The sequence below is a fragment of the Lepisosteus platostomus genome, chromosome 9 (genome assembly GCF_059453375.1).
Source record: "Lepisosteus platostomus isolate fLepPlt1 chromosome 9, fLepPlt1.hap1, whole genome shotgun sequence".
Classification (NCBI taxonomy): domain Eukaryota; kingdom Metazoa; phylum Chordata; class Actinopteri; order Semionotiformes; family Lepisosteidae; genus Lepisosteus; species Lepisosteus platostomus.
The window spans coordinates 54,277,796-54,298,088 of NC_142619.1; the positions used below are offsets into that span (position 1 = coordinate 54,277,796).

At 50.9% G+C, this 20,293-nt stretch overlaps 1 protein-coding gene and 1 long non-coding RNA gene across 6 annotated transcripts in view; one reads left to right on the forward strand and one right to left on the reverse strand.

Annotated features, from left to right (window-relative positions):
* The window catches only part of plxnb2b (plexin b2b), a 113,656-nt gene that overhangs the window by 42,041 nt on the left and 51,322 nt on the right, over nucleotides 1-20,293 (forward strand). The window lies entirely within an intron of this gene.
* Nucleotides 4,647-5,944, reverse strand: LOC148655253 (uncharacterized). The gene is made up of 2 exons (XR_015941229.1): nucleotides 5,817-5,944; nucleotides 4,647-5,505 (listed from the first exon to the last, which is right to left on the reverse strand). It is a non-coding gene; the product is annotated as an uncharacterized LOC148655253 (long non-coding RNA).

The following is a 20,293-nucleotide window of genomic DNA, read 5'->3' on the forward strand; positions in this document are numbered from 1 at the left end:
CTTGCCGTTGACCTGCGCTTACCCGCGTTTCGGATTCCGACGTTATTCCCGTACAAAACGTCGCTTGGCAAAAACCGATTGGCAGAGGGCTCCCGAGCTGCGCGCGAGTTCCCAGCAGCCCGTTTGGATGCTTGAGGTATTCCGCACAGTGGCGCCTGGAGAGCTGTGCGTCGTTTTCGAACACGGGGACCCGTCGGCGCTTTCTGGTTTTCCTCTTTCCCGGTGAGGGCCACAGTCCCCGGTGTGAAGGACTTCTGAAAGCCGAGCCGGAGTCATTTCCTTGTTCCCCTGTCCCGTCCCTCGGTCGGGCACAAGACGGTCGCAGCCTGCGTACCCAACGTGTTCCTGGTTAAACATTCCCTTTGTTTTTGTTCCGGGCAGACAGCTCTGCCTGCAGGCGTTTCGCGTCCCAGGGTTCTCCAGCTGCGCGTTTCTTCTTGGTGCCCGGAGTGAGTGGCACGCCTGAGGGTAATAGAAACGTGTGTGTGGCCTGAGTACCAGGGGTGGTGGTTGTCTTGTTGCATTTCCTCCAAACCTTTCGCTGCTCGAAGCCCAGTGTAGCCAGGCCTGGACTGAACGCCTCCCCTGAGCTCCACCTTCTGAAAGGGCCGAGTTGGGTTCATTACAAACGATGACCTAATACTACAGAGATTCGGGCTCGTCACAGACACACCCTTCTCACTGATCAAGACCAGACGCCAAGTCTGCCCTAGATACCAGCCCCTCAGATTCCTGTGCTCTCTTCCAGGAATGAGGGGCACATTGTCCTTTAAGCCTCCTGCGTCTTTATTTAGGGAACCAGTTACCAGCTGGCAGCCAGTCTTGTTAGTCAGAGCCTCAGCAGCAGACTGACTAATTAGGGTCCCGTGCAGGCCCTGCACTTCGGACTGTTTCCAGATCAACTTCCGCAAACCTCATGCGACAGTTACATAATGTGCCCAAGACCGGACTTTCTGTACTCTGCTTATGGGAAGTGAAACAACATTTTAATGCTATGAGATCTTATATAACAACACCCATTGACGTTGACAGCATTAGTCCTGTGGATTGGCATTTTGGTCTACACATATTATGTACTGTTGTGCCTTTTTTGCACCATTGCATTCTCAGAGTGCTGTATGGGAATAACCGCAGAAGCGAATATTAGTGTCTTTATTCTAAAGCACCACAAGGCCTCTGATACCTGCCTTGCCCTGCAGTACACAAAGGGTGGTGGTGGTGTGGAACGAGCTACCCAGCCGTGTTATTGAAGCCGATACTCTGGCTTCCTTCAGGAAACAGCTGGATCAATTAGCTACTTACTCCCAAACGGGCTAGATGGGCTGAACAGCCTCCTGTGGTTTGGAAGGCTGCTTACGTTCATGAGTCGATTCTCTGCTCCGACAGCTTGGAGGGCCGTTTCTGTCCACTTACGCCAGGACGGAGCTGACCGGGGCTCCGCTCGCTGTGTCTGCGCTGTGTGCCGCTGGGTCATGAAGAGTTAGCGAGGGGTCGGGGGGGGTTCTGTGTTTGATGCTTCTGCCAGGTCTCCGCGGTTTCAGTTTTTCTGGAGCGTGTTGCTCCGTTCCGACCGGATACGAGCTGAGGAAGCTAGCGAGGCAGGAGAGGCTCTTTCCCGTCCTGGCTGGGCCTCTGCCCTGCTTGAGCTGAAAACCTGGAGCCCCCGAGTGTGCGCGCCTTCCGAGACCGCGGAGCAAACAGCCTCCTGCTGGCGGGCTTCCCCGCCGGCTGGACGTCTGTGCCTTTCACGGTCGCCGTGCACCGGGTGTTTTTCCTTTTTTAGTGTGATCGAGCCCGGGCTTCGGCAGGCGTCGCCACGCCGGCCCCCCCCCCGGCAGGAATGCTGCGGAACGAGCTCCTCGGAGCGGGAGGGCAGAAAGGGAATTGTGCCTCTGCACAGCCCTGCCGCCCCGGCAGGAGAGCCGGATTCCTCAACAAGCCCCAACACATCTGGTTCTTATTGAGACGGGAACAGAGTTCTGGGAACGGCTGGCTCTGCTCTCACACACTCTCACACACACTCTCACACACACACACTCTCTCTCACACACACACACTCTCTCACACTCTCTCTCTCACACTCTCTCACACACACACACTCTCACACACACACACTCTCACACACACACACTCTCTCACACACACACTCTCTCACACACACACTCTCTCACACACACACTCTCTCTCACACTCTCTCTCACACGCTCACACTCTCTCTCTCACTCTCTCTCACTCACACACTCTCACACTCTCTCTCACACACACACTCTCACACTCTCTCACACACACACACTCTCACACTCTCTCACACACACACACACACACACACACACACACACACACACACACACACACACACACACACATGGAGAAGGGAGCCGCTCCTGAGTCTCTGCCATTTGACATGATCCCTTTATAAGTCCTTCAGGGCCTTTTCCATGTGCAGCCTGCATTATTGCCTTCAATGCTTTGTAATCTTCCCGGGATAAACAGTGCTGAATAGGCAGGGCGTGGGAGTCCGAGGAGGGAGGGGGAGGGTATTAATAACATCATTACTAGTCATTTAGTAGGAACAGAGAAGTCAAAGTGCCGATTGTGCTCTGACACTTCTGGAGTTAATGTCCACCCAGCGCACGAGAGCTCTGTGTTTCGAGAGCAGGGCTGCTGACCTCTGGTCCTGGAGAGCCACCAGCCCTCCGTGTGGTTTGTGAGCTCTCCTCTGCACACACTGGAGCAGTGCAAACGGTTCTGATTGCCATGGCCGGTCCTAACAGGCGATTCAGTGAAGGCATTAGGAGCTCCATGGGTCGGGAGTGGAGATCGCTGTTCTAGAAACCCGAGTTCTCGAGGACTTCACCGGAGCAAGGCTGCCACTGCTTCTTAGAGAAGAGAGCTCCCCCTGCCGAAAGAAACATGCTACAGTGGCTTCAGTCCCTGGTGTACCTGCCGTTTGCCTTAAGCATGGCTTGTAGAATATAGTGCGATCGTTCGCATTGTTCAGATGCTCTTTCCCTGACTCAGCGTTGCCAGGGTGGTTTTCAGTGTTCGTTTTAGAGCAGTAAACCTGTTTAGAGAATTAACCTGTCACTGATCACTGCAGATCGGGTATGAAAGTGGTGCCTAGTTGAGAAAATAAGGTTTTAAGTCTTAAGGCCGGGAGAATGCCAGTAATGTCCCTGTTATAAAAGTCTTTCAGTCGTAGTCTGGTCTCTCCAGGTTCAGTTCCCGGGCAGGAATTTGACTGGGGTGTTAACAGTGTTCAAGCCTGGCTTGGCGCCGGAGTGCTTTTTCACTCCTCCATGCTCTGGGCTGTTGGTGGTGGTGTGGGGAAGAAAGACGTGGACTGTTTGTGCCTTGAGGCTGCGGGCCCCGGTCCGAGTGGAGGAGTGTGGGCCGGTCCGCTCGCTTGACTCTCAGTCCTAAAGATCGATAGATGGATACTTTATCGATCCCGCGAGGGAAATTGCAGTGCAACAGCAGCTTAACACAGACAACAAAGACACAGTTTAACGAATGATACAATAGTAATAATACAATACAATACAATCAGTACAGTGAGAAGTGCCCTAAGAAGAGTCTAAAGCTGGTCACCCTGCGGTCTGTGTGGGTCCTAATGCCCCAGTATAGTGACGGGGACACTATACTGTAGTGGGCGCCATCCTCCGGATGAGAAGTTAAACTGAGGTCCTGACTCTCAGGGGTCATTAAAGTTCCCTGAGCATTTCTCGAGAAGAGTTGGGAGTTATCCTGATGGCCGGGCCGAATTTCCCCCTCGGCCTGTACTGTGGCCTCCAAATTGTGCCCATGTAGGACTGGCTTGCACTGGCCCTGCGATAGACTGGCGCCCCTCAGTGGTGTAACCCTGCCTTGCGCTCGTGGCTTGCCGGGTGGGCTACAGCTTCCCGCCACACCGTACGGTATAGAGCGGTTTGGTAAATGACACGACTCAGGCTGGTTGGATCGAACACTGAGGAAAAATGGATTTGCAGGTCCCTGACTATCTGATCCCTCCCCTCGCTTATTCTCCTCCTCCTCCTCACCCCTTTCCTCATTCCTCGTGTTGCGAAGCAAGGGACTGGCCGGTCTCCCGCTGGAAGCAGCTGTGAGACCCGCTCTCCCGGGAAATTGAGTTTGAGCCGGCGTCAGCTGACGGTTTCCAGCCCGGCGCGGCTTTTCCTAAACAAATATTCAGACGCTTTAAGCAAATTATGAGGAAAGGGCAAGCAAGAAAAAAAAGTTAAAGTGGTTCCATTAAGACGAATCTGCTCCCTGTAATAGCGGGGCGTTTGCGGGGCCGGTCTCAAGGGGGCAGTCCCCAGTCCCCAGTCCCCAGTCCACAGTCCACGCAGGCGGTTTACAGCGTCTGGCTTCGCGGCGCTAAAAGCAGTCGGTGCTGCGGCCAGAGGCCAGAGCAATCGCCTCCAATGCAAACAGGAGGAAAAATAACTTCAGAAATAGCAGCCCTTCGTCTGACAATGTGCTTAATTAAACGTTTATTCCCGACACGGTGAATTAGTGCGATAATCGTTCGCTGCTTAGGAGTCCCCTCTCCGAACGTGTTCTGGTTCTTCGTTTTTTCTGCTGAATGTTTGGTGGAGTTACAATAATAAGTAGGTTGCTAAATCACGTTCACACACACATCGAAGTTCTCTTTGTTTCTCTTTAATAATAATTATGGTGATGCCAGTATGGGATGCAAAGTGCAGTGCGTTTAATTATCAGTTTAAATGGTGTGGTTTCCCCCAATTAACGGGTAAACAGGCATCCCATCAGGTGAAAGCCGGAGACGCAGGAACAGCGTTAGAACGTGAACGATTTCCTGCTGCTGGCGTGGCGTGGCGTGGGGTCCGAGGATGCCTCGCTGTGGCTGCAGCAGGGACTCGCCGCGGAACGCTGACAGGGTCTGCGTGGGTCTGGGGGACGAGTCCGTCTGTCCCGGTGGTCAGCGTGGACTGGGGCGTTAGAAATGAACGCTACGCGAGCGTCTTAATTAGAAAGATCATGAGATGATTCCGGAATTAGCATCGCTACTGGTAATTGATTGATCCAGGAGGACTGTAATGCCTTGTATACAAGCCCATTGCACGCGAGAGTAAGGGAAAACGTTCTTCTCATCGGTCACAAAACGTCCCTTGTATCCAGACAGTTGTTTTGTACAAGTAGATAACGTCCCAGCGCTCGATATGGCTTCTCCTTCGCAGATTGAGTTTAACAGTACAGAGAACGGCGTGCACAGATGTCCGGCAGCGTTGTGCTTTGTGTGTCTCTATCAGGAAAAAAAAAAACAAGCTCTTACATTCGTTTTGCGGGGAATTTGATACACCTCCCGTCCTAAGCTCACAGGAAACGTGGCAGTACAGCTGGATTTCTGTTCTGAATGTCTTTCTGTGGACACATTGCTTCAGAAGAAAAGCTTCCAGCGCTATCGCATTGCATCTTACGGGTGAAAGCCAAGTGCATTCAGACGCCACCGTGGGAACCCCGTCATCGGCTTCGGAGGGGTTTCTGGTTTAAAAACAAAACAAAACAAAAAAAGAATGGCAAGTCATTGAATAAATGTATGAATCCTCCTATCGAGACCCCTCTACTGGCCGAGAATGAGAAACTGGAAACTCTTCGGTTGAGCCCGTCTCCAGGTACAGCGCCAGCGTCAGTGCAGGTGCGATAGATATCGGTTTCGGCTGACGCCGAGGAGGTGATGGCGTTACAAAGGCGTTAAATTCTTTCGCGATTTTATCTAGCTGTCCAGGGGACGCCAGATAATCCGGGATTTACGCCGCGGGGAGCGTTCAGGTGTAAACGGAGTGAAAACTGACCTGCCCTGGAGTTGCGCCAGCCTGTTTCCGTGGGACACTGTCTCTGTGTGTGTGTGTTTTTATCCAGCAGATGGACCCAGCGAATTCCCGCCTGCCTTTGATCCGAAACAACAGGGCAAGGCTAGAAAGAAAAGTGACTGGCAGGTTTTGTTTCTAGACATGACCCACAGAGAAGGGGCGCATTCCTGAACCTTTTTTTTTTAAGAGCAGCCCAAAGCAAATCATAGAAAGACGCCGCCAGACGGGGGAAAAAAATACAAATGGAAAAAATAAAATGCGTCATCAAAAAAGGTTGATGTTCCATTAACGGAGAGCTGAAATAAAATTCCTCGTTTCATTTTTTTCCCACCTAGGATATTGGTTCCATGTTATAGTTCTAGGCCTAAGTGTTTAATTACCAGCATAAGTGAAATAGGGTCCTTCTCACCAGACTCAGGAGTGATGGACAGCATAGGTAACTTTGGGGTACTCAGGTTCAGACCTTAAGAAAAGTCTGTGATATTCATTGTCCAGTCAACTCACTGGGTTAGACCACAGCCCAGAAGATGCTGGACAGGCAGGACTGAGCCACACAGCCCTGCTGTAGCTCAGGCCAGCTCTGCCCTCATGATTGCTCTGAACGAGTCCTTCCACACACTGCTGGCTTGGAGGCTGGTAAAGAGATTAAATACAACTTCCTTGGAATCGGTTTTAATCCAAACAGCCCTGTCTGATCAAAGTGGTTATGAACTTTTTTTTAATTCCCGCAGTTTGGAATGACAATTCCATCTGAAGAGTTTATGCAGTGTTATGAGCTGCAAAGACGTGGTTTCCACCAATTAAGAAGGAAAGCAGAATGTGATTAAAAAGGCTCTCATTGTTTACACTTAATGCCTCATAAGTATTTTGAAAGGCGGCGTTATTTGACGATGTGGGCATCTGGTTTCTGGGTACACAGAGGAGCGAGAGATATAATCCCCGTTGTCTGCAAGATACCGGCTTGGCGAAATATTGCATTTATGCAGCAGCAAAACCTAATCTGATCCCACAAGGCTCATAGCCTTTCAGTACAGAAGCTGGTTTACTAAGAATAATAGTGCATTTTAGCCCCACGCTCTGATCTTCCTTCTGGGGAACTGAGCAGAAAGCCTGTCGATAGCAGGGCTTTGGACAAAGCCTTCTGTGGGGCTGAGTTAGCTTTACTGGATCTGAATTAAATTACAGAGCCATCGGAGAACTTTAATGGCAGAAATTGTACATACAGCTGCAGTGCTGTAGAGGGGCTGTGGAGCTATAATTTGTTTTTATTCGATTTAGTTTTCAGGGACAGAATGAGATCTGCTTTTAATGCGCAGTTGGGGGTAGTCTTGTAAGACATACCTACATCAGAAACGTGACCGCAGCATGTAACCTGTAGTGTAGGAGTCCTGATGAGATTGGGCACGTGAAATACCGAAGGCATCCAGCTGGTAAGTAATACTGTGCGCCCAGAGCGCAGCACCATTTCACATGATCTTGGGCTGTGCTGAGAGGTGCTCTATCCTGGTTTGTTTTTCCCCTGTGCTGGTGAAGGTCGAAGGTCGTCCTAAACTCTGACCTCAATGCAATGGAGGTTTTAAAAGCCTGCCATAAGAATTCAAGGTTACAACCCAGAGGAGGCCCACCTGTCCTGTCTGGCCCGTTGGGTAGCGAGTCGCTAATTGATCCAAAGACCTCATCCGGACGTTTCTTCAAAGAAGCCAGAAACAGCGTGGCTGGGTAGCTTGTTCTATACTCCCGCAACCCTTAGGGTAAAGAAGCGCCACTCGGCTTTTATATGCACTTCAGTGAAGCTTTTGTTTGTGTTTTCTGGGCAGAGTGGACTCCACTAGTTACGAACGTTTTTCTTTTCTTCTTGTAGAATTTTTTTTTTTTGGTCCTTTAGTGGCTGTTAAGCGGTAAAAGACTTTTAGGAGATCCCCCCAAGAAGAAGAAGAGTGTTGATCTTTCTTTCAGAACAGGCCTGTAGCCGTAACACAGATCAGCACAAGGGTCATTTACAGCTTGGCATCACCCTCAAAAACCTAGTATGGTCGTGTGTCCTATTAAAGCATGTTCAGAGCTACAGGTCAGCTTTGACTTTCCCCCCTAATAACACAGTAATAACAGGTTTCTATTGTAACTGTGAACAGGCCTATTAGCATGTTATTACTGCTGTTATAACAAGCCATTTTTACCCTAGCCTTATGGGGCCATAATTCAGGTTATGGTCATAATCATGATTTTGATACACCTAACGTCCGCTTCATGTGAACAGGCACATAGCTGTTACCATTATGTCACTGTGTTAATAATTTATTTCTATAGCAACACGTTTTTTACACGCCTTCCACAGCCCCTCGTCTATAGTGTTGCTCAAAGACAGGAGTGTGCAGCACTGAGAGAAGGCGGGGAGAGGGAACGTGTGTTTCAGTATAACAGATTACAGAAAGGCAGTGGACTCTTCAGGTGTGGGCCGTGCTCCCGGGAACTGCCTATCCATGTTCTTTCAGCTTTCTGATATAAGAACGAAGAGTCAGATTATTAATAACTAAAAGAACTTCGCTGGCTATATTTATCCTGGGTGACCTGTAGGATGGACAGTGGGAGGAATTGAGATGTTATTTGGCTGTATCGAATCTTTTATTTCACTAGAACCTCAGGGCTGTTTGTCATCGGATTCCATTCTTTTCTGCTCGTGTAATATTTAAAAAGCAAATACTGTCTTTTTAAGACGGGAATATAAAAATAAAAGCAGTCATTATTTCGGTAAGCCACAAAATGTACAGGCAATGGAGGCCAGAGCTTGTTTTTCCTTCTAGTGTGATTTTGGCAAAGACTTCCCAGCCAGGTGCTCAATTCCCAGTGTTTTGTGTCCCATAATTGTTTTGTGATCGCTTAAAATAACACTCCAGTCTCATTTCCCTCCCCCACCAGGAGCAGAGCACTACTTTTTATTGAACAGTGTAGTTTTGCTGAAAAATGAAATCTGGCACCAGATTTCAAGGCTGTTAGATGTGCTATCCGCAGTTTACACAAACTCAGAAGAATACCAAGCTGGTGTCAAGATAGAAGAACTATTTAACAGTCTATAATCTGTTAAAGGGTATGTGAAGTTAAGCTAAACTTGGATCCTTTTCCCCCCACTAAATGTGACCACTTGAAGTGCTTTCCTGCGTCTCTGTGTTGGCTTAAGGTGTCTGGCTGTTAAGATCCTTGTGGGCGGAAGACACTGAACTTGAGGCGCACTCTTGCTCTCTTCTTCTGTTGAGAAAACACCATTATAATGAGCACATCTTCACTCTGCTTCACATAATATTTTAGTGTTTAAGTCTCCCCCCCTCCGAAAACAAACAAGCAGATGAACTCCCCTGCCCTCATCCCTTCTTCCAGGTCCACATTCCTAAAAGTGCCTCATCTCCACTCTGTCGTGCCAGTGCACAGCTGTCCACGTTCCCCGGTTTCTGCTGTGAAACAGGAGAGCTCAGCCTGGCCAGCCCAGCCTCCTGAGGGAAGTTGTGGCATTGCGCCCTGTTTTCAGGCTCAGAGGGCAGCTCCTGTACACAACTAGCTGTATGCGTCTAACACAAATAACTGGAGAGTCTCAAACAAAAACAAATATATGCAGTATATACAAGTCATAGCTTTATTCCATGCTGAAAAGAGAAGAAAGAAAACAGTGTTTCGGCCGTGGAGCCTTCTTCAGGTGTATGGAGCCTTCTTCTCACACCTGAAGAAGGCTCCACAGCCGAAAGTTGTTTCCTTTCTTTTCTTTTCAACGTGGAATAACCCTCTTACTTGTTCCCTTGCAGCCTATGCATGCTGACGCAGCTCCCCACCTGAACTATATATATACACCCATTCTTCTGCCATTTGAGTTTTAATCAGGAGGTCTTAGGAAAGTTACCTCCAGGGATGATTGCGTGGAAGGATCAGGAGTTCAGCGCGATTGTTATTGCCAGGTATTGGATACGAACCAGATGGAACGAAAGGAGAAGCATTTTTTCAACTGAACACGAGGCACTGCTTTAAGAAGGGCCAGTGGGAGTCTGCCCACTCATATTGTCTTCGACCGGTGGTTAAATATTTCAATCAGTTAGCGAGGCCAAACCGAACAGTCTAAATGGGCACACTGGCCTCTGGTTTGCAGGCTTTGTCCTTACTTATTAGGGGACACGAGCTGGATTTAGACTGCGGCGAGACAGAATAGTTTTCCTCCTCCGATGGTGTGTTGTTACAGTAGTCTGGACTGAGTTTTCCGGAGAGGAGAAGGCGATGACTTTACATGAGAAGGCTACTGTATGCCGACTTGTCGGCAATCGGCATGTGACAGACATGGCCTCAGTCGAGTTTGTGCACGAAAGCTCTGGCTGGAGACGTTTTTCAGGAGGGCGAGTCGGAAATCTGCAGATTTGGGCGAGTGAATCCAGATCTTTCTCGGGAGATCCAGAATCGGGCTCCAGTGACTGAAGAAAGATTACAGAAAAGGAGGAAGCCAACTGGCCATCCCTGAGTAGCGGTGAGACTCGTGGGCTAAGTGTTGCTTGCAAAACAAATGTTAAGCCCTGAAGCTCCACCCTGGCGGAGGAGTGTGTTCAGTTAGATTTCGTTCTTTTGTCTTTGTAGGTGTAGAGAGCCCCAGAAGAGGTATGTTATGCTCAAGTTTGATGGGGGGGTGCTCCTGCTCCTTCCCTGCGGCTGGCGTTTGAACAATCGGGCGGGCTGCTCTCAGTCTGTCACTCAGCTTCCCGGACAGCAGGGCTGATAGCCTGTGACAGGTTTTACACAAACAGACGTGGGCGTGTGGGCAGAGGGACTCTGTCAGCAGAAACTGGCGAGAGCACAGCGAGCGTGTCACCACGACGTTTCCTCACAGGAGCCCGGCTGTTTGTTCCCCTTCGTTCATGTTGAATCAGAGGCTTTCCTCCCTCCAGCTTTGAAATTGTCTGCAAATCAAGCGTGAAGTATTTAGATAATCCTAGCTTAAGTAATTAGGCAAAAAAAGGGACTCTGTTCCTCAATAAAATGTTCCCCCTTTTACACGGGAGTTTTGTTGTTCAGTTTGCCATTATTAATGCCTTAACCCCGTGCCCTCCCAGTGCCCCGTGTGTCTGGTGTTGAGCCCCAGCTGAAGACATCCTCTGGTCCTGGCTGGGGTGCTGCTGGTGCTTGTGCAGGCTTCTCTCCTGCCATGAAAACACAGTGTCTGGCCTACATGAGGATCAGTGCTCCTGTGGGGCACACAGCCACCTTCGCTGATGCTGGGCTTGTGGGAACCAGTCATTTCAGGTTCCCTGCCTGGCGATTTCACCCCTCCACAGAAGCCAAAAGCCACCCTTTAAATTTCCGTGGATCTGACATGAATTTCATATTCACGAGCTATTGATTTCTTGATTATGGACCAGTCTAGATAAGCTGAAATAAAGCAGCTTTTCCTCTGATCCGTGTCTTGTAGATTTCAGTCAGCCGGGGCTATTTCTGTGACTGCAGTCTGGTTACGGCGCAGGCGTCGAGTTTCAGTCGTAAAAGGTGATGGCGGTGGAAAAGAACCCCCTTGTCCGGGAAATGTGGGCTAATCCTGTCAGGCCCCTATTTCGCGGGCAGCTCTCTGAGAAATCCTCTGTGAGCGCAGGTCATGCGGAGTGTCTCAGCTGTGGCTGGGCAGAGCTGCCAGCGACCCACTTCGGCCCCTCTGGGACTTGGGGACCGGCCTGCTGCGATCGGGCCCTGCGTAGCGCTTTGTCAGACAGGAATTGTGTGGGAGATGAGGTTCGTTAACACTGTGCATTCATGCTCAGAATGAGGAGGTAAAGGTTGCAAGAATAAACTGTATGTAGTGCCACAGACCAGGGTTGTGATCTGTTTGGTAACTGGGATCAAAATCTCCAGGGGGCTTTTTTTTTTAAGCCTGTACTGCTTCCAAGATACACTTCACCACAGCCAGAGTTTCATGAACATCAGAAGTGGTTTCAGTGGGAAACATGCCCAAGCATAAAATCTGAATCAAGAGAAATGTTTAAAAAAAAATCTCCTCTCCCCCTTGCCTGAGCCAGACCATTTCCGTGCTTAATTTGTGCTCATTTCGTTTTCAGTTTTTGTTACACCCCTTGTCCCTTTACCCTGGGAGAGCAGCGCCCAGGCACCTGATTTGTGTGAAGAAAGAGAGAGCTTTCTGAAGACAGACCCGTTCATATCCTACTGCCCAGCTCATCTCCTGTGCTCTGTAAACACGTGACCTGTGTGAAGGGTTTATCAAGCGTTTGGTTATTGTAATGGTGCATGCTGGACCGGGTGGGGGTGGCTGTCACCAGGCTGGAGAGCGACAGGCAAAGGGCGAGGCCAGGAGACAACGCTGAAGGAGCTGGCAGGGTCCCAAACCAGGGTATTATAGGCTCACATGGGTATTACAGCTGTAACATACGAAACAGGACTATGTCGAGTGCTGGGACAGCTGTGGACTGAAGAATCGCAGCTTTCTTCTTGCCTACTGTCCACATGTAAACGCCCCTGAGCGCAAGACAGGCAAAGGGCAAGTCCAGGAGTCAAAGCTGGTGTCCAGATGTGAACCATGTAGAGTGCAAGGAGTTAAACGGGGTCCAGGTGTGAGCCCCGCGGAGCGCGCGTGGTCGATCGGTGTCTGGGTGTGAGCCCCGCGGGGCGCGCGTGGTCGATCGGTGTCCGGGTGTGAGCCCCGCGGAGCGCGAGTGGTCGATCGGTGTCTGGGTGTGAGCCCCGCGGAGAGCGAGTGGTCAGATGGTGTCCGGATGCGAGCGCGTGGTCAGATGGTGTCCGGATGCGAGCGCGTGGTCAGATGGTGTCCGGATGCGAGCGCGTGGTCAGATGGTGTCCGGATGCGAGGGCGTGGAGCGCGCGTGGTCAGACGGTGTCCGGATGCGAGCCCGTGGTCAGACGGTGTCCGGATGCGAGCCCGTGGTCAGATGGTGTCCGGATGCGAGCCCGTGGTCAGACGGTGTCCGGATGCGAGCCCGTGGTCAGATGGTGTCCGGATGCGAGCCCGTGGTCAGATGGTGTCCGGATGCGAGCCCGTGGTCAGATGGTGTCCGGATGCGAGCCCGTGGTCAGATGGTGTCCGGATGCGAGCCCGTGGTCAGATGGTGTCCGGATGCGAGGGCGTGGAGCGCGCGTGGTCAGATGGTGTCCGGATGCGAGCCCGTGGTCAGATGGTGTCCGGATGCGAGCCCGTGGTCAGATGGTGTCCGGATGCGAGGGCGTGGTCAGACGGTGTCCGGATGCGAGCCCGTGGTCAGACGGTGTCCGGATGCGAGCCCGTGGTCAGACGGTGTCCGGATGCGAGCCCGTGGTCAGACGGTGTCCGGATGCGAGCCCGTGGTCAGATGGTGTCCGGATGCGAGGGCGTGGAGCGCGCGTGGTCAGATGGTGTCCGGATGCGAGCCCGTGGTCAGATGGTGTCCGGATGCGAGCCCGTGGTCAGATGGTGTCCGGATGCGAGGGCGTGGTCAGATGGTGTCCGGATGCGAGCCCGTGGTCAGATGGTGTCCGGATGCGAGCGCGTGGTCAGATGGTGTCCGGATGCGAGCCCGTGGTCAGATGGTGTCCGGATGCGAGGGCGTGGTCAGATGGTGTCCGGATGCGAGCCCGTGGTCAGACGGTGTCCGGATGCGAGGGCGTGGTCAGATGGTGTCCGGATGCGAGGGCGTGGAGCGCGCGTGGTCAGATGGTGTCCGGATGCGAGCCCGTGGTCAGATGGTGTCCGGATGCGAGCCCGTGGTCAGATGGTGTCCGGATGCGAGGCGTGGTCAGATGGTGTCCGGATGCGAGCCCGTGGTCAGATGGTGTCCGGATGCGAGCCCGTGGTCAGACGGTGTCCGGATGCGAGCCCGTGGTCAGATGGTGTCCGGATGCGAGCGCGTGGTCAGACGGTGTCCGGATGCGAGCGCGTGGTCAGACGGTGTCCGGATGCGAGCCCGTGGTCAGATGGTGTCCGGATGCGAGCCCGTGGTCAGACGGTGTCCGGATGCGAGCGCGTGGTCAGACGGTGTCCGGATGCGAGCGCGTGGTCAGACGGTGTCCGGATGCGAGGGCGTGGTCAGATGGTGTCCGGATGCGAGCCCGTGGTCAGATGGTGTCCGGATGCGAGCGCGTGGTCAGATGGTGTCCGGATGCGAGCCCGTGGTCAGACGGTGTCCGGATGCGAGCGCGTGGTCAGACGGTGTCCGGATGCGAGGGCGTGGTCAGATGGTGTCCGGATGCGAGCCCGTGGTCAGATGGTGTCCGGATGCGAGCCCGTGGTCAGATGGTGTCCGGATGCGAGCCCGTGGTCAGATGGTGTCCGGATGCGAGCGCGTGGTCAGATGGTGTCCGGATGCGAGCCCGTGGTCAGATGGTGTCCGGATGCGAGCGCGTGGTCAGATGGTGTCCGGATGCGAGCGCGTGGTCAGATGGTGTCCGGATGCGAGCCCGTGGTCAGACGGTGTCCGGATGCGAGCCCGTGGTCAGATGGTGTCCGGATGCGAGCCCCACGGAGTGCGAGTAGTCGGAGGGACCTCTTTAGGACAGTGCCTGCCTGGCCATGCTTTATTAAACTGACTTAAAATGATTTGTATTTCAAAACAGGCGGCTGCTCTCTCAGACTTGAGTTTATCTGAAGATGCGATGATTTTGCTTGTGAGAACGCAGTCCTGTATATCGGACCTCTTCGGATTAGCAGCTTCAAGCTTTGATAGAAGTTTAATGAGCTGCACCTAAGCCTCTGGTATCAAGGACGTGTCTAATTAGGGCCTGTGTGTGAATAATTAGGGTGGGGAGGGACGGATGCTTATGAAGATCTGTGTTTAGTGAAAGCAATAGAGGATGGCTGACCTGGAAATCCCGGCCTTGAGTTGAAAACGTTTGTGTAGCAAAAAAGGATTTCAATGCTTTGTTAAATACCTGGGTTAATTTACTGTATTTATTTTCTCTTTGCGTTATTGTTTGCAGTATACAGTATTATTCAACTGCAGTGTGACTGATTTAATGGTGTTCTGACTAATCCAGAGAGATTTTATTGCTCGTTTACTAATAAAACAGAGTTCAGAGGACACTTCCTATATCGACTATATGCGGAGCAGAATCTGCCATATTTTTGCCACATCCTTCCATTTCGGGACTGGGGGGGGTCTCGTAATATTTGTGAGACAGAGTAGTTATTAAAATGAGGCTGACATGGTGAAAATGTTGCTTTACCAGTCTGCTTCCTAGCAAACCCATCATGGATCATTTATTTTTGGCTTAAGTATTGCACTGATTATTAATCCCCAGTAATTCTTCATTCTTACGTCGTCAGTAACGAGTCTTGGGTCCTTTCTATTCTTGCCTTGATTCTGATAGTATAAGGCAAGTTATAGTCGTGTAGGATCAGTCTTCTGTTATTGTAGTTGTATTTATTGCAGCAATCTGGTTAAGATCAGTTCCCTAAGTATTTTCTTCCTCTTTTTTCAAGTTTTTGGAATCACTGAACTTGGTCTTCAGATCTTGTTTTCTTTAGAAGAAATCTAGTGCACTGTCAAAAGAAATCAGAACAGGAGTAACCTAGTAGGCAAAAGATAGTAAAAATAAGTCTTTTGTCTTGGTCATCAGCTCTGTCTCCTAAGAAAAGACCGCCTTCTTTAAACGCAGGTAAAGACCTGAAGTCCTTCCTGTACGACACACCTGGATAGTTTAAGACGGAAAAGGGCGGAGCAGTGGCTCTGTGGCTCAGGATCTGCGCCTGTGGAAGGTTGCCGGTTCGAATCCCGCGGCCGGCAGAGGAATCCTACTCCGTTGGGCCCCCGAGCAAGGCCCTTAATCCCAGCTGCTCCTGCGCTCTGACCCCAAGCTTCTCTCCCTGTCTGTGTGTCTCATGGAGAGCAAGCTGGGGTATGTGAAAAGACAAATTCCTAATGCAAGAAATTGTCTAGGGCCAATAAAGTGATCTTATCTAAGAATACCAATAGGTACAAAGTGATGTGAAAGGGTTTGTGATGGACTAAAACTGCATGGTAATACTGTAATTAAGATGAATTAGTGTGACCTGTGAGGTAGTTTACCCCATGCTTTCAGTTTGTATTTCGTACACATTGGCATGTTTTGTAGGTGAAGCTTGCCATGCGGATTACCGATGCCGTGTGTCCCATGCTTGTCCCATGTCTCACTCTTGAGCAAAAGTCATTGAGGAGCCCCACCGGAGCCTTTTCTGCACAGTGCTTGTGTGTGCTTTCCTGAAGCTGGATCTGTAAATGGCCACAGCATGAAGCCCGTTCCTACCTAACGGGAATCAGGCTGCATCAGGCTGCAGCTCGGAGACACGGAGCTTTATTGGGAAAGCGCGGCGGCCATGAAGATGTGAATAGGGCTCCGGTGGGGCCTATGTGAATAGGGAATAGGGCTGAGGGGGGCTTGGAATAGAAATTGTTCTTGATTACGTGATCCCGGCACGAAGGGCCCCAGCGAACCGCTCCAATCAAGAGGCCGGGGAGCGCGAGGAAGGGTCCGGGTGGCAGCCGGAGGAAGAGAAGGAGCTTGGCTCATGCTCATCGTTTGGTTGCTGTGGTCGAAGGATCTCGTCCATCTGCTCCCGATTAAAACGTCTGGCTGTAAGATCTGCATTTAAGAACCCCCTAAATTTAATACCTTTTCAGAAAGGCAAGCGGTCTGGCCAGGGAGGGTAGTAAGCGCTCAGAGACCCAGCGCTGGATCCACACCAGGAGCTGTGCTCGGATCTTGGCAGGCAGGTCTGGGGCGAAGCTGTGCCAGTAGCCACACCGCGCCGGTTTCTCCCAGGGCAGCGCTTTGATCAGATAATCGTTTGCGACTCTCGAGCAGTCTCCACTCCCAGAAACGGAGAGAGATTATCTATTTCCAGGCGCTTTCTGAATCGCAACAGAGAAACAGGCGTCTGTGTCTGCTGTGCTCGTTTTCTGCAAACCCATCGTCGTTGATTTTATTTCCCAGCCGGAATTGTTTTAGAGGCCACAGAGTAGCCAGGAAGAGCCAGGAAGTCGGTAAGCAGTGAATCCGCTGCGCTGTGGGTCTCTCGGCAGTACGTGGCTTCACTAACAGCGCCTGTCGAGAACGTTCCTCCCTGTGTCTGCGTCTCACCTCGCTGCCCGGCGGTCACACTGTTTCCCCTGAAACTTCCAGCCTCCCCTCTGCAGCTGGTTTTCTAGTGGTTTGTCTAACACATCATCCCTCAACACGCCTTTCCAATCTCTGCAAGCAGCTGCTTTTAAGAGGAGGAGGTTGTGTAAAATCCCAGCCTCTCTGCAGGGAGACGGGGGTCTGGTTTTCTCGTTAGTGGGCCACAAGGCTTTGTAAGCGCTGTGTGCTGTTGGCTCCTGAGTTTGGAGAGCTGGAGGCAGGACCGTTCTGTGAGTAGTATAGTTCCCACTGTGGTGGGGGAGCCCCAGTGTGGCCTTCAGAATGTAAAATACCCAATAAATACTGGCCAGCTGGTTTTGACTGCAGGGCAGCACTGTTCTTTTTTTTTTTAATGCGGTTTCCCCCAGTGAGGAAATGCCTTGTGTTTTTAAAAGGTATTTGGGTTTGTTTCCTTGTGCCCGTTGCGAGGGATGAAGAACGATTTCTCATTTACTCCGTCGACCTGGAGGGTAGCCAGCAGGGCATCTACTGGGGGCAGCCCCGAGTGGATTCCCTTGCTCGGGGGTCCAACATCCGTGTCCCAGCAGCTTTCTGAACCCCCCAGTTCTCCCGTCCAGATTGCAGAACCCCGAAGCGCTCCTCCACATCGCTCCTTCTTGAGCCTGATATAGGAACCTGGACACGGCCGCACTGCAGCAACATGGAGTCTTCTGTAGAGCAGGGCTCCAGCGCCTCAGGAGAGCTTCTCGGGGATCACAGGTCTGTGGTCAGCACAGGCCGGGCTTGGAACCCTGGGGAAAAGGAGGATGAGGAAATCTCTACATCCTTTGGCTTTTCCAACCCGCTTTATCCAGTGCGGGGTCACCCTGGAGCGGGGGCAGAGCCTATCCCAGCAAGCAGCGGGCACAAGGCAGGGCACGCCCTGGACGGGAAACCAGTCCATCACAGGGCAGACAGACACACACAGCCACGCCAGGGCCAGATAACCTACCGGTATGTCTTTGCATTGTGGGAGGAAACCCATGTGAATATGGGGAGACCGTACAGACTCCCCTCACACACCACCCCGGGTCCAGGACTGAACCCCGGGTCCCAATGCTGTGAGGCAGCACTGCTAACCTCTGTGCCTGCGTGCTGCCCCTGGGTGAGGAGAGGAAGATCTGATATCTCAGGGACTGGCAGCAGGAGACTGTCATCTGGGTTTCAGGTTTGAATGTTTGAGACCTCAGCCAATCAGAGATACCATCGCACCAGCGCAAGGGTGGCGTTTAATTTTCATTTTCAAATCCCTTCAAAATACCTGGGCTTGACATGAAATAATAAATACCTTGAGAAGAAGGAGGCATGTTATCTGATGCAGACACTGGCTGTTTGTCTCTCTCAAGCAAACGTCTTTGCTTTGAACCAGATTAAACCAGTTTGTTTGGGGGGGGGAGTGTAATTGCTTTAACCTCTGTTCTGGTTTTGCGATTAGAGGCAGCTGTGTTCTGCACATTGCTGGTTTGTAAATGAGCAGTGGATGAGCTCCCCACATCTCGGTTTGAGAACATCCTTCTAGTGGAATTAATTTAGCAGCAAAAGCCGCTTTCTTGTCATTTGTAATCTGGGTTTAAAAAAAAAACTTGTTAATCTGCTTTTTACATTTTTACATCGTTGTTAATTTCATCGCTTTAATAAGTGTGTCCAGGTAATTATCCAGAATTATGAAATATAGCTTTTTAAGCACTATACATCCCATAACTGCCTGCCAAAATACTGTGGATTTTTAATTATTTCCAGATAACTTCCATTCTGTTTAATTACACAGTGTTTGTCTGATCACAAGTGCTCTACATGATGAGAGGACCCGTTTTCGGATTACTTTTTTGTAAACTCTTTGTGAAACGGTTTTAGTTTCCCGTAAAATCCATTTGTTTTGACCGAAATGTGGAAACAACGTTAAAAATAGAAGTGTTGCCTACGGCCAGTGCAGAGATTTGAAAACGCTGTTTCACAGTCCCGGTGGCTGACTTTCAGGGCACAGAAGGGAGGGTGGCCAGTTAGAGCACACAGACAGGCCCAAGATAATCTGGCAGGTTTTCACCTTGGATGATTCTGTGCCTCTAGTTAATTATAAATTATAAAAGCAGGCCCTATACCGTGTGTGGAGCTTCCCACAGCTTTTCGAAAAGTACAAATTGTGTTGTGGAAGCGTGGAATCGGATCTCACACCTTGGTGTGGAAGCGGAGACCCTGGTGTCTTTCAAGAAACAGCTGGCTCAGATCCTCCAATCTTGACAGGAGGCTCATCTTCACACAAAGAGTTGTGGGAGTGTGGAACAAGCTACCGAGCCATGCAGTTGAAGCCGGTACCCTGGCTTCTTTCATGAAACGAAGACTAACTATCAAACAGGCTCTTATGTTCTTAAAATAATTTTTAAAAAAGGAGTTCAGGATACCATCCCCTGGGTGTCAGGGGTGGGCCCAGCATATTTTGTTTTGAGTGGTGACGTCAGAGTCTTTCCAGTGCAGAGTTACTGTGAGCAAAGAGAGGCTTTCAGCTCCCTCAGTCACGTAAGAGTTCAAAACAACTTTGCTTGGCTGTTCCCAGCACTGCCGAGTCCTGCCCTTCTGGGTCACTGCTCGGCCGCGCAGTCCTGCTGTGGGTCAGACCTGGTGCCGGACGACGGGGTCTTGATTACACTGCGGAGGAGGGAGGGGATGTTTCTCAAGCTGACAGGACTGCGGGTGTAAACATGGGGTCTGCGCCTTCACCAGAGGGCAGTGTCCCCAGTGCTCTGTTTCATGTGGACGTTCAGGCCTTGAGTCGAAGTGGGACAGTTCTGTTTTTACTGTGGGCTAATAATAACTCCACTCAGATTCACAAGATCCGTTGCTCACCAGACGTTTTCCTCAAGAAGGAGGGCCTCCTGATAAGAGAAACACGCAGTACTTCAGCATGAGTAGGAAGGGCCAGTGAAACTGCTGGTATACTTAGCGTCCGTTTGAAAGAATATTGCGATTCTTATCAAATGGATTTTTGACCTTTTTTCTCATCAGGGTGAAAAAAGTGCATAACGTGGACAGCGGTGAAGTCTAAGCAGTGCCTCTTCCTTTAAGTGAAAACAGTTCACGATTTGGTTCATTAAGAACCTTTTATTCTCTGTCCTGCTTCCCTTTTGAAAGGTTCTGAAAATACAAGGCTGTAACCTGCCTGTCGCAGGACAGTGCTCGTGCTGGACGCCGTAGGGGCCACCTCTTTGAGAGAGGGCTCTCATGGTGGGGAATCCGAGTCAGGGGATTAAAGCAGCATTAGGATTTCGCTCCGCAAATATGCACGGGTGCCAAACAATAGTGTATGTTGTTTAGCTTTTACACAAGCACTGTTTGTTTTAGCTCTTGGG